General features: G+C 27.7%; 1 protein-coding gene across 4 annotated transcripts in view; it reads left to right on the top strand.

The window, feature by feature from the left end:
* The window catches only part of LOC129918418 (uncharacterized), a 302,049-nt gene that overhangs the window by 46,886 nt on the left and 240,239 nt on the right, over positions 1 to 14,924 (top strand). The gene's annotated exons all lie outside the window — the stretch shown is intronic.

The following is a 14,924-nucleotide window of genomic DNA, read 5'->3' as shown; positions in this document are numbered from 1 at the left end:
GTTGGTTAATATAATTAAATTATTGTTATATGGGCGCCAAAATTTAAGCTAATACCTTCTTTGTTATTAATTCGAGTTGAATTCAAAAAATGCACAACTGGGTCGCACGTACTTGCTGTTTAATTGAACTGCGTGACAAAATTTATAAAACAGAATTCAAACAATACTTTTTATTGAGATTTTGACGCACTGATTATAAAAATTAATGTTTGCTAAATTTGAGACTTAATTCAATTACAAGATATTTTATTTAAATGTATAAGGAAGCGATATCTGATAGAGTAGTTACTGGTTAAGTGGATTTCGACATTTGGCGTTGACTTGGGGTACCCAATATATTCTTTTGAAAATAATAATAATATTAAGTAGGTACTTACTCAAGATATAGAATGAACTGAACACATACCTAATTTTTACTTGATCTATAGGGCAAGAAAGTATTGGTTTCGTGTAGAAAACAAATTTGAGGTTTTAATCAAAACCCACATTACAGAAGATCAAAAAAGTGGTCTTCGTCATGCCGTCCGTCGCACTATGGGACCAAACGATGTAAATCATCTCAAAATTCCATAACTTTTTTGTTTCTCAATATTTTTTTTTGAAATTTGGCACAAATATACTACAATGTATATGCTTCAACATGTAATAAAAATCAGAACTAAAAAAATTATGTATGTATTTATTATAATATTTTCAAAAACAGAAATTATGAAAAATAGCTCAAATTCGTCAATTAATGGGTTAATTCATATACAAAATTATATTTTAAGTCGTTGTTATTTGTGTTAAATATAAGTGAAGTTATCATATATATAATATATTGATAAGAAAGCAAAAATTAAAAGATTATAAATTTAAAAAAAGCATACGAATGAAAGATAATATAAAATTTATTGTAGGTAGAATTTATTTTATAAGTAAGAAAAGGAAGAAAAAATGTGAAAGGGATAAGTATCCAAAAACGTAGAGACTAAATTAACCACTTTCGTAATAAATTCAAAATTATTGTGTATTTTATAAAACTCAAACAACAAAAAAGGGTTAAAGAGGAAAATGTATTAAAACGAAATGGAATATGAAAATAATTTATATTTTATAGAGAAGACTTTTTAAATAAAACAAAAGCTTGAGATAAGAATTAAAACAGCGTAAAAAAATAAAAGTTTGAAAAAATGGGATGAAATAAAATAAAATCAAATCTGCAGATTTTGATTTGCGGCATAAAATGGGACTTGAAATCCGTTCCGAATGTCAAGCTTGTTGGGAATTCCCTTTATAGGGGATCCCAAAAGTAATAATTTAAAATACATACATATCTCAAATTCTTACCATTTTCGATTAAATGCACTTCTTGTGAAATTTCGAAAAATTCCTTCTTTGATACAGTATTTTACTTCCCCTGTTCATAAGTGATTTTTGTTTTTACAAACGTTCACTAAGACATTGGTAAATAAGAATCAATTATTTAATCAAAACATTATTTATTTTGTTCGCCATATCGCTACAAATTAGTTAGCAGTTTTAATGAAACTCAATTTCTTACTTTTATTTTAGAGCAACACCCTTAAAAATAAATTGTACATTTTGTAAGTGGTTTATCATTTTTATAACTTGCCTAGTTATCACAGTTTTCAAAAAAAGTATAAAAAATTCGGAAATTGAAGTTAAGATGAAAGATACTATAATTTGAATTCAACAAAACAAGGTTTTTCAGAATTAAAAAAAAAAAGCAATAAAAAACATAGGCTTTTGTTTAAACTAATTTGTAGCGAAATAATTTTTTTTTTATTTGTCAATTGTTCCTAATTGTCAATTATTGTTTTAGGGACAGATTTGTAAAAAAACAAAAACAAATTATGAACAGGGGAGTCAAAATACTGTTTTAAAGTAGGAATTTTTCGAAATTTCACAAGAAGTGCATTTAATCGAAAACCGTAAATATTTGGGATAGACAAGTTACCAAATTTTAAGAGCCCTTTAAATAGCCTATCAGAATTTTTCATTTGAATCATTAATTTTGAGACACTCTGTAGATGACAAAAAAAAAAAATTTTTTCAAACATTTTTGGAAAATTTTTATTTTATACATTTTTGACCGTAAATCAAAATGGCGCAAATATGCGCAAAATTTTATTTTTATTCCTTAATTTTGAGTAAAATGAGATTCTAAATTCATTCATAACTCGACATCGGCAGTCGTCAGCAAAGGAGAAATCTACAATTGAAAATTAAAATTGGCCAAATTACTTCCCATTAATTGTTATTTTTTTTAAACAACCAATTTAAAGTACATTCAAAAACAAATAACGGATTTATAAAGTAGAGATTCTGACCTTTTTATAGATATACAACACAAACTTCTGAGAAAACTAAGTTTAAACTGTTAAATAAAATAGGACGAAAAACAATAAAAATTGAAATGTAAGGTTCGAGACTCATTTTTAATACTTTTATCCAAAATATATTAAAAACAATGTATGCTGCGCGTCCATCTGTACATCGAGCTAGGGCCTAAACGGATTGATGGATTTGCTTGAAACTTGGTACAGATGATTTTGACGTTATTCCCTAGACCCTTCCATATAACGTTTTCGTGGTATTGCAATTTTCTCGAAAACGGCTCTAACGATTTGATAAAATTTAGTAAACGTAACAGACTTATTGATTCTAACAAAACTGCGTTTTTAGTTTTTCTCAAAAAATGCGGAGAACGGAAATATGGCGTTGCCGTTTTTCAAAAAGTGACATATTTTTTAAGTTCATATATTTCATCAAAGCATAAGTCAATTTTATTCAAAATTTACAGACATCAATTTGAAATATAAAATGTAAAAAAAAAATTTTTTTTTTTATTTTTGAAAAAAAAAAATTTTTTTAATTTGATTTTTAAACTTTCGATTTTTTTTGATTTTTTTTCTGGACACTAAACAAAATCTTAAATTTCCAATAAATATTTAAGATAAAGATACTGTGAACTACAAGAGCAAGTACGTGCGACCCAGTCGTGCATTTTATTTTAGTTTCATTTGTTAATTCTTCCATAACTTTGTTATTAGAATTGTAATATTTTTTGTACCGTTATTAACGGTACCTGTCATAGAACGTTTTTTTTTCGTTTCTGAATATCTCGTACAACATTAACCCGGTTTTAATGAAAATTTTTATACAAAAGTGTGTAAGTAAAGATAATATTAAAATTTTAGAAAATTTTCAAAAAACGCATTTTGGGTTTTTTAAAAAATATTTCAAATTTTTTTTTTGAAAAATCAATTTTTTGAAAACAGATCAATGAAAAATTTTTAAATTTCGTATTTATGTGTAAATTAATTACTTCTTCAAAATGGCATACCAACTTTTTTTTTGAAAAATGTTAAAAAATTTTTATATATAAAAAACAATTTTTTTAAAAAGCGGCTCCTACAATTTTCGAAAATTTTTTTCTAGAAATACCTTTTTATACAAGAAATAAAATGGCATATTTGTTTTTTTTTTTTAAGATAATTTATAACGGAGTTTAATTAATTATAAAAACAGATTTAATTTTTTTATACTACTTATGAAATTTCTTCAAAATATCAAATTTTAAATTTCTTGAATAAAAAGCTTTAACATTATAGTATCTTTAAGCATAAGAGCAAGTACGTGCGACCCCAGTCGTGCAATTTATTTAATTCCGTTCGGTATAATACGAAGTCGCTTCAGGGAATCCAGCTATAGTCCGTTTCTTTTAAATTAAAAACGATAAAAAAAATAATAATTGAAAAAAAAAAAAATAATAATTGAAAAAAAAAATAATAATTGAAAAAAAAATTAATTAAAAATTAATAAAAAACAAAAAATAAATATAAAAAATAAAAATTAAATTTAAAACAAAAAAACAAAAAATATATATAAAAAATAAAAATGAAATTTAAAATAAAAAAAAACAAATCTTAAAAAAAAAAATAAAAAAAAAATTAAATTAAAATAAAAAAAAAATACAATAAAAAAATAAAATTAAAAATAGAATAAAACAAAATAAAACATAAAATAAAAAAGAAAAATTAAATAAAATGAAAGAAATTCATTGAAAAAAAAATTACAGCAATTTCTGTTTATAGGAAATCTGAAAAACAAAAAAAACCTCTAAAATACTCGAATTTACCGATAGATCTATAAAAATAATTGCAATCGTTTGTCCACTTCGAGATACCGGTTGCTGTTTAAATTTGTTTTGAAAGGTAACTTTTTTAAGATTTCATAAAAAAATGATGTAGGTAATATTTTCTAAACAAAGGGTTAAGGTATTTCTCTAAATTTGAGAAAAAAAGTTTGGACAAATTTTTAAAATTTTAAATTCATATTTAATCTTCATCATTTAAAAATTTCAAACAGCAATCGTTTGTCCACCTCGAAAAATGCATACAAATTAAAAATCAGTGTGTGTTTACGCTACGTTTAGAAGATATTCAAAAAACAAATTTTGTACTGAAAAATTCAAAAGTCCCCTAAAATCCCGAAAAATTACTTTTTTTCAAAAATTCAAAATTTTGTCAAATGGGTTTGCTATCAGTGATTATGATTGAATTAGAAAAAATCAACAAAGTTACTGTGTTGTAAGCGTAACTTTTTTGTATGCAACGTAATTTTTTTTTATTTTTTTTTAAATAACCTACAAAAAAGTTACGCATACACCACAGTGACATTGTTAATATCCGCTAATTTAATCACTGACTGAATAGCAAACCCATCTGACGACGATTTTGCATATACATATGTAGAGAATTTAGGGTGGACAATCGACAGAATTTAGAATTTTTGAAAAAAAAAGTATTTTTTTGGTACTTTGAATTTTCAGTACAAAATTAGTTTAAATTTGAAAAATTTAAATTAGGGGACTTCTCATAATAATATAAAGATAATTTTTTCTCAATTGAGATTTATTTTCAATGGCAACACTTTACAGTCCAGTCAAGTCGAGCAAAACTGCTAAATAATGTGAATAAAAACGGAATTGATGGGGAATTCGATGTGTAATTTTTGATATCAGTTTAATTTCTTAAATTCTTCTATTTAGGGCCAATTTTTCAATAGTCAGATAAACCTCAGATAGAGCTCATTCCTAGGAATAAAAGTTTTTTTTATATTGATATTTATTCTTCTGATAGTCTAACTGACGATTGAAAAATCAGGGCTTAAAGTAAAACTAATTTTTGTCGATGATTTCACTTATTCAAGTGTGCTGTAGTACATTCTCATTTAAAAAATTGTTTGTTTTTCTTGCCCTAAGGCTATATCTATCAAATTCGATACAGATTTTGTTTGTAGATAAAAGAACCTCCTTTCTATTATTTAACTTGACTCATTATTTCACCCTCTGGTTAATCCGGCTCTGACTTATTAGTGCAACAAAAAAAAAACAATCAAAAAAATCCAATCAAACTACAATAATGCAGAAATGTTTTTTAGATTAATTTAAAGTTCATTGTCTGTCGCCAAACAAAAACAAAAAAAAAAAACATTCTGTGATTTACTGCCAAACTACAAAACTGAATCCAACACAGAATAAAAAAAAAGCTGATCTAATATTTGCCGCGGGATAACGATGACGATATAACTACAACAACGACTACAACAGACTTTTATGGAATCAAACATACACACAGCCAGCTTCAGTAAAAAGCAATTAAATTCTATTGCCTTGCTGCCGCCGCACGCCGCCGATAGGAGGCGTTCGGGTGTAACTAAATTACCAATAAAACTATAGAGCTGCTGCTGCAGCTCCCTCAATCGATGCCCCCTAGCGCAGCGCACTATCAAGTGTCTTGTCGCGTCGGTCGCTCGATGCAAAATAATGTGACCAATTCAAAAACACATTTAAAACAGAAAAAAAAAGTAAAAAAGAATCGATTTGAGAATATTTATTGCTAAATGCAAAATTGGTTACATCAGTTTTTTTTTTTGCAGCCAATCTTCTCTGTTTTCTCGCTGGTGTAGGTGACGCTGTATCTGAAAGATAGTGTCATTGATAAATGGGATAATTGCTTGGAGTTTTATTTTAGGAAAACTCTATTGATTGGGTGGGTCTGGCTGGTACATTATATTCAAATGGATGTATCAATTCTAAAGCTATACAACTTGATAGTTACTCTAATGGCTCATGTCTGGAACCGATTTGTATACTCGTATAGTTGCTTTTAGGAATAAAAAATAAATAAAATTAATAAAATTCATCATTCTGCTTGCTTCTACTGCCACCGCTACACCGCCAATACAATAATAATGATGATGGTTGTGATTGAGGGGTTATTGTTTATATTTATCTGCAATAAATTCACACTAATAGCAATCAATCATTTTTAGTGCTTCTGCTGGCTGCTGGCACTTTTGCTTTGGCATTTTGCTATAGAACGTGTGCCTTCTCTCTGTTTTTATGCGAATCAATATTTTGTTTTTTTTTTTATTTTTTGTTTTTTTGTTTTTATATAAAATCAAGATTGTTTGGTTTGGCTTTTGATGATTATGGAGGGGGCGATATGGGCAAATACACCATAATCGTTTGAAAATCATGAAATCATTTAGTCACAAACAAATTGATCGCTAAATGAATATAAAATTAATTATTTGACGCCCGTTTGTGGTAACAACATTTTTGTTGTGTTACGAAGTCAACAAATCAGGTTTTTAGTTTTGGGTCATTAAATTTATTAAAAACTTTTCGTTTTTTTTTTTCATGCGTTCTATGAGTAAATTTTTAATACAGGAATTTAGTTGTAACAATCAGGTAAAACTTGTAGAAATTGCATTAAAAGTTAAGGTGTTTTTTCTTTCTATTTGTATTTGTATTGAAGTTTATTGCAAAGAGATCATTTTTAAAACCATACGTAATTTTAAAGAAATGAAGGAGTTTTTATCTTAAATATGGGTGTTTTCATAAACGGCGGAAATCTGCGTTAGTAGGTACAATCGTCTTTCTGCTTTGCTGCATTAATGAACACACCAATTCTGCAGAATGTTTGCAGGCCTGCGTTAGTACAATTTTCAGCAGTCACTGAGTGTTTATAAACGTCAGAAAAAAAAAATTAAAAAACTACCACAGAATGAGTTTTCTTTAATAAACAAAAAAATATTTACTTTTGTTTTTAATAACATGGAAAATTTGTAAACCGTGTTACATAAGGGTGGTGCAAAAAAAAAATACATATTTTCTTCTACTTTTCATAGCGGAATAAAAAAAAACGAGTGGTTCATATTTGAAACAAATTATCGATAAAAAAAAATATTTTTGATTAGGGTGTTCAAAAAAATTTTTTTTTGCGTTTGAAAAAAAAAAAAAAAAAAAATAGATTTGTTGTAAATTGCTTTTTTCTATACTAATAGATATTTAATTCATATCCAATTAATTAAATCCATTTTGGTTGAATTCCAAGAGTAAATGTAAATACCATTTTTCTGAGCCCCCAAATGTGAAAACACCTACACAATTTAACATCCTATTTTATAAACTATGTTTTACAAATTTTCTCTGCAGTGAAAATTAATTTTTTTTTTTTCAATAATTAAAAAAAAAAATTTGAACCACCTTAATGGAAAAATTTTTTTTCTTCTATAATTTGGTCCAAATAATATTCACGTTGAATTTTTTCGAATTCCACAAGCAACCCTAATTTGCCCTAATTAATTTTTAAAAACATCGAATCAAGATCCAAATAAACTTCTTCGCGAGTTCTGCAGATATAAAATGTTGGCTGCGCAATCTGCCCGACGTTGACGACATAATGACGTTTATGAACAGCAGTACTGCAGTTGGACTAAGTTAGTCCGATCGCAGATCTGACTTTATGAACACGTCTAACGCAGGCCTAAGTTAGGAAGACGTTTATGAAAACACCCTATATTTCAAAATTGACTGACGATGGCGGTCAACAAAATTGGCTCATCCTGAATATTACAAACAGCGAGTTTTTATGGATGCGGAACAGCTTATATTTTATTTTAATAATGTATTATAATGTTCCTAATTAATTCCTAATTAATTCTCTATTTCGATGGGTAAATAAAGTAGGACAAACTCTTTTATAACGAAAAATTATCTATGCAAAGATCGTGCAGCAATACTTCAGGGAATAAGAGAATAGCTTCCGAAATTGCGCGATTTTTTGCAGCTATTCTGTTACTTAATAATGCTTTTGAATGCAAAGATCTTGATGCTGACTATCAGGGAGTCCACAATAAGCTGTACTTTGAAAATTCACAAACATTTTTTTGGGAAAAACAATTTCGTTTCGCATTTTCATGTAAATTATTAAAAAAAAATAATAATAATAATAATGCCTCAAATTGTTTTTAAAATAAAATGAAAGAGAAGTCCCAAAATTAGTGTTGGGGTCTTTTTTCATTATTTTATCATTATGCCCTTATTTTTTTTTTTAAGTTTTTACATAAATCAGTTTTATGTAAAGCCAGAAATTTAAATTTGGATTTTCTTATCAAATCTCGTTGCTTTGATGAATTGTACATTTAATTCTAATTTTTAAATCAATATATTATAACCAATAGTTTTTGAAATAATCGATTTCAAAGTTAAAAATAGGCGAAACAAAAAAATTTTTTAAAACTCATTTTATACTATTTTTGTCCAGAATGTGAATTTTAATAAGAAAATTACTCACACAGAAAACTGCCTCAATTGATTTCTTATCGAACAGTGAAAACTATATTTTTCTATGTCTTCTAGTTTTTGGGAAAATTGAAATATTATTCAATTTTTTTCTTTTTTCAAAATATTTTTTGTTTTTATTTGTTTTTATTTTTCAATTTTCTCAAAAACTAGAAGACATAGAAACATATAGTTTTCACTGTTTGATAGGGAATCAATTGAGGCAGTTTTATGTGTGAGTAATTTTTTTTTTATTAATATTTACAATCTGGACAAAAATAGTATAAAATGAGTTAAAAAAATTTTTGTTCGCCTATTTTTAACTTTGAAATCGATAATTTCAAAAACTATTGGTTATAATATATTGATTTAAAAATAAGAATTAAATGTACAATTTTTCCTTTCGGAAATGGTATCGATTAGGTATTACTGTAAGTGTTGCCGTTGTTTTTTAATAATTTTTTTATTTTGATAATTTTTTTTTTAGAAAAATGCCCTTCCCACCTAAACGGGGAGAGATAGACCCCCCTCCCAAAAAAAAATGTTTGTATTGAGCTCCTCTACAAAAACCCGTTATCAAATCCTGGCGCCCAAGTTATCCTAGTAGGAGATCCCGCCATAGGACGACCTACCCTCATCGTTATACCAGTTGAGAGTTATATTTTCTGAAAGCTAGTGTCTTAGGAAATAAATTGCACATGGGTTGCCTAGCGATATCCTGTCAAGGCATAGGGTTGCCAGGCCTTAAAGTTCATTTTTGCAAATTTTTGAAAATGCGACCCTGCTTATATGGCAAGCCTAAGAGTTATAAAAAAAATATAATGTCATAGGAAATTTAATTTAAAAATTTTAATTTTCAGGATTTTTTAAAATTTGAAGTTTGAGTAGGGTAAACAAAGGCGAATTTAGAAAAAGGGCAAAAATCTATTTTCTAAACAAAACGTGATAGAAATAAAATTGAAATTGGAATCGATAGATATTATAAATATATGAAAGCCACACATACAAATAAAAAATGTAAAAAATCTACAACTCGAGATATAGTCTTTTTAGAGTCATGATACTCCAATTCGATATTTGAGAAATAATTCACCAAAAATCAGAATGAAAGATTTTTTAAATAATTTTTATGTGATAAGTTAAGAAAAATAAAATAACTTGACACGTGTCTGTCAAATTTTTAATTTAACTTACCGTTTTTGCGAGGGGATTTTTTGAAAAGGTGCTTATTTTCATATTTCAACATATTAAAGGGAAAAATCCCGTCATGGGACGACCTATCCACCTCATTATACCAGTTGAAAGCTATATTTTCCTAAGGGTAGTGTCAAAAGAAACAGTTTGCACATGGGTTGCCTAGCGATATCCTGTCAAGGCATAGGGTTGCCAGGCCTTAAAGTTTATTTTTCATTATTTTTGAATACGCCACCCTGCTTATACCCAAAGCCAAAGAGTTGTAAAAAAAATATTATGTCATAGGAAATTTAATTTGAAAATTTTAATTTTCAGGATTTTTTAAAATTTGAAGTTTGAGTAGGGTAAACAAAGGCGAATTTAGAAAAAGGGCAAAAATCTATTTTCTATACAAAACGTGATAGAAATAAAATTGAAATTGGATTCGATAGATATTATAAAAACATAAAAGCCACACATAGAACAAAAAAATGTAAAAAATCTACAACTCGAGATATAGTCTTTTTAGAGTCATGATACTCCAATTCGATATTTGAGAAATAATTCACCAAAAATCAGAATGAAAAATTTTTTAAATAATTTTTATGTGATAAGTTAGGAAAAATAAAATAACTTGACACGTGTCTGTCAAATTTTTAATTTAACTTACCGTTTTTGCGAGGGGATTTTTTGAAAAGGTGCTTATTTTCATATTTCAACATATTAAAGGGAAAAATCCCGTCATGGGACGACCTATCCACCTCATTATACCAGTTGAAAGCTATATTCTCCGAAGGGTAGTGTCTAAAGAAACAGTTTGCACATGGGTTGCCTAGCGATATCCTGTCAAGGCATAGGGTTGCCAGGCCTTAAAGTTTAAATTTGCAAATTTTTCAAAATGCGACCCTGCTTATATGGCAAGCCTAAGAGTTATGAAAAAAATATAATGTCATAGGAAATTTAATTTGAAAATTTTAATTTTCAGGATTTTTAGAAATTTGACATTTTAGAAGGGGAAACTGAGGTAAATTTAAAAAAAGGTCAAAAAGCTATATCCTTAACAAAGAGTGGTAGAAAAAAGATTGATACTGGAATCGATAGATATTGTTAAATTATATAAGTCACACATACAAACCAAAAATGTAAAAAATCTGCTACTCGAGATAGGGACGTTTAAAAGTCAAAACCGTGAAATTCGATGTTTGAGAAATAATTCACCAAAAATCAGCACGAAAGGTATTTGAAATAATGTTTATGTTATTAGAGAGCATAAATAAAATAACTTGACACGTATCTGCCAAATTTTTGATTTGACTTAGTTTTTGGTTCCTGTGTATTTTTGAAGAATTACAGATTTTTACAATTCAATTCACTGTTTCGGTGTTATTCTTCAAAAATACACAGGAACCAAAAACTAAGTCAAATCAAAAATTTGGCAGATACGTGTCAAGTTATTTTATTTATGCTCTCTAATAACATAAACATTATTTCAAATACCTTTCGTGCTGATTTTTGGTGAATTATTTCTCAAACATCGAATTTCACGGTTTTGACTTTTAAACGTCCCTATCTCGAGTAGCAGATTTTTTACATTTTTGGTTTGTATGTGTGACTTATATAATTTAACAATATCTATCGATTCCAGTATCAATCTTTTTTCTACCACTCTTTGTTAAGGATATAGCTTTTTGACCTTTTTTTAAATTTACCTCAGTTTCCCCTTCTAAAATGTCAAATTTCTAAAAATCCTGAAAATTAAAATTTTCAAATTAAATTTCCTATGACATTATATTTTTTTCATAACTCTTAGGCTTGCCATATAAGCAGGGTCGCATTTTGAAAAATTTGCAAATTTAAACTTTAAGGCCTGGCAACCCTATGCCTTGACAGGATATCGCTAGGCAACCCATGTGCAAACTGTTTCTTTAGACACTACCCTTCGGAGAATATAGCTTTCAACTGGTATAATGAGGTGGATAGGTCGTCCCATGACGGGATTTTTCCCTTTAATATGTTGAAATATGAAAATAAGCACCTTTTCAAAAAATCCCCTCGCAAAAACGGTAAGTTAAATTAAAAATTTGACAGACACGTGTCAAGTTATTTTATTTTTCCTAACTTATCACATAAAAATTATTTAAAAAATCTTTCATTCTGATTTTTGGTGAATTATTTCTCAAATATCGAATTGGAGTATCATGACTTTAAAAAGACTATATCTTGAGTTGTAGATTTTTTACATTTTTTTGTTCTATGTGTGGCTTTTATGTTTTTATAATATCTATCGAATCCAATTTCAATTTTATTTCTATCACGTTTTGTTTAGAAAATAGATTTTTGCCCTTTTTCTAAATTCGCCTTTGTTTACCCTACTCAAACTTCAAATTTTAAAAAATCCTGAAAATTAAAATTTTTAAATTAAATTTCCTGTGACATAATATTTTTTTTACAACTCTTTGGCTTTGGGTATAAGCAGGGTGGCGTATTCAAAAATAATGAAAAATAAACTTTAAGGCCTGGCAACCCTATGCCTTGACAGGATATCGCTAGGCAACCCATGTGCAAACTGTTTCTTTTGACACTACCCTTAGGAAAATATAGCTTTCAACTGGTATAATGAGGTGGATAGGTCGTCCCATGACGGGATTTTTCCCTTTAATATGTTGAAATATGAAAATAAGCACCTTTTCAAAAAATCCCCTCGCAAAAACGGTAAGTTAAATTAAAAATTTGACAGACACGTGTCAAGTTATTTTATTTTTCCTAACTTATCACATAAAAATTATTTAAAAAATCTTTCATTCTGATTTTTGGTGAATTATTTCTCAAATATCGAATTGGAGTATCATGACTTTAAAAAGACTATATCTCGAGTTGTAGATTTTTTACATTTTTTTGTTCTATGTGTGGCTTTTATATTTTTATAATATCTATCGATTCCAATTTCAATTTTATTTCTATCACGTTTTGTTTAGATAATAGATTTTTGCCCTTTTTCTAAATTCGCCTTTGTTTACCCTACTCAAACTTCAAATTTTAAAAAATCCTGAAAATTAAAATTTTTAAATTAAATTTCCTATGACATTATATTTTTTTTATAACTCTTAGGCTTGCCATATAAGCAGGGTCGCATTTTCAAAAATTTGCAAAAATGAACTTTAAGGCCTGGCAACCCTATGCCTTGACAGGATATCGCTTGGCAACCCATGTGCAATTTATTTCCTAAGACACTAGCTTTCAGAAAATATAACTCTCAACTGGTATAACGATGAGGGTAGGTCGTCCTATGGCCGGATCTTAGACTATCCTACTAGGTGCCAAAACAACAATTTTGTTCTATACCTAAAAGTTCGAATTTTTGTATCTGGGTTAAAATCGTAACATTTTTTTTTCCAAGCCAATTTTGAACTGATTTTCATAAAAAATATCTCGTTTGATTTGGAAATAAATATTATTTTAGAATATATTTTTAAAACAACATGTTGTTATAAAAACATATACTTTAATTTGATGTCGAAGTTGGGTAAATGACGAAAAAATGGAATTTTTGAACTTTGACAGCTTATTAATTCTAGGTGGTTTAACCGAGTTACATGTTTAATACATTGTTGAAAAGGTATATTTATTTCCTATCAGAAAATGGGTAAAAATTTGACAAAGCTAGATTTTTTTTAATGGATGACGGTCAGATTTTGGGGGTGTTAGGGACTTTTTAAATACCGTTTCGTAATCAGTGCGACTAGCTCTACAAAACGTGATAGGTATCCGCCCGCGTATATTTTAAAACCTCATTTTTGTAACACCGTGTAATTTTTATAGTCGATTCTCCCTTCGAATCTATTTCTATTTCGAGCGTAGATTGGTGTATCGAAGTTATTAAACTTTCTTTTTAAATTCACAAAGAAAATTAAATCAACATCAGTTGAAACTCGATTAACCGGGATGGTCGGGACCGAGGCCATTACGGATAATCGAAAATCCCGAATAATAGAACTTTCTTTTCTCAAACAAAAAATTATACATATTTAAATATTTATTAAAAAACTTATTAAAAAAAACGAAAACAAAAATAAAATTCTCGTAAAAAAAACAAAATACTACACATATCCCGTAACTTCTTTTTGCGTAGGACTGATTTGAAGTGAAGGAATTTGTTAGATGCTGTTCATATATTACGGATAGTAGAGTTTATTACGGATAACAGAGTTTAAATTAATACGTTGTCTTTATTTTCGAAAACAAATTTCAAATATTTTCATCACGGATAATAGAGCATCCCGGTTAATCGAATCCCGGATTATCGAGTTTCAACTGTATTTAAATACCTAATTATAATATAAAAAATTCGCATTTTATTTTTTTTTTTTTTTAATTAAGAAGGTCATTCTCCAAATTTTTGGTAAAAATCGGATGTTTATGAGTTTTTTTCTTAATCAAAAAATTGGAAACAGTTACTTTTTAGTATAAGTGACAGTTTTCGAAAATGTTTGAAAAACCCAATTTTTTTAATAGTGATAATTACTCAACTGACTGACTTTAAATATCTTTAAAAGTCTTGGACGGTATATTTTACTGTGTTATTAGGTAAAATTATCCACCAGGAATTAATTTCTATTATTTTGAAAGGGTTTGTATTTAAATAAAGTTTTCAATGATTTTTTTTTTACCAAATCAGAAAATATATAATAACCTCTTATATGTTCTTTTTGGTTTAGTTTTGTTGAGTAATTAAAATGTACCCAAGTAGTTAAAATTTATAAATCGTTGGTGAATCCCTATTCTTTTGTAGTGCATGTTGTTGTTGGTATACCTGTATTATATGTTGAATGTTTACCCTTTTCCTTATTTTGGTCTTGCCTTTCAATCATTCACTCATATTCCTACAGAATGTAAAACAAAATATTTTATTATTTACTTAATTTTATATAATATTTTTTTTAAAAAATAGTTTGTATAAAAATTACTATCTTAGTTTTTTTCCCTTTTGTTTTCTTATTTATTTTCATTTTAAATCAACACTCAATTTCCAACCCGATGCCGCAACACACTTCATGGCGTGTGCATTTAATAAAAATCAAAACAAAAAATTTGAACAAAAAAAAAAATTACAAAC

Source organism: Episyrphus balteatus, chromosome 4, assembly GCF_945859705.1.
Source record: "Episyrphus balteatus chromosome 4, idEpiBalt1.1, whole genome shotgun sequence".
Classification (NCBI taxonomy): Eukaryota; Metazoa; Arthropoda; class Insecta; order Diptera; family Syrphidae; genus Episyrphus; species Episyrphus balteatus.
This window is presented reverse-complemented; position numbering and strand designations above follow the sequence as displayed.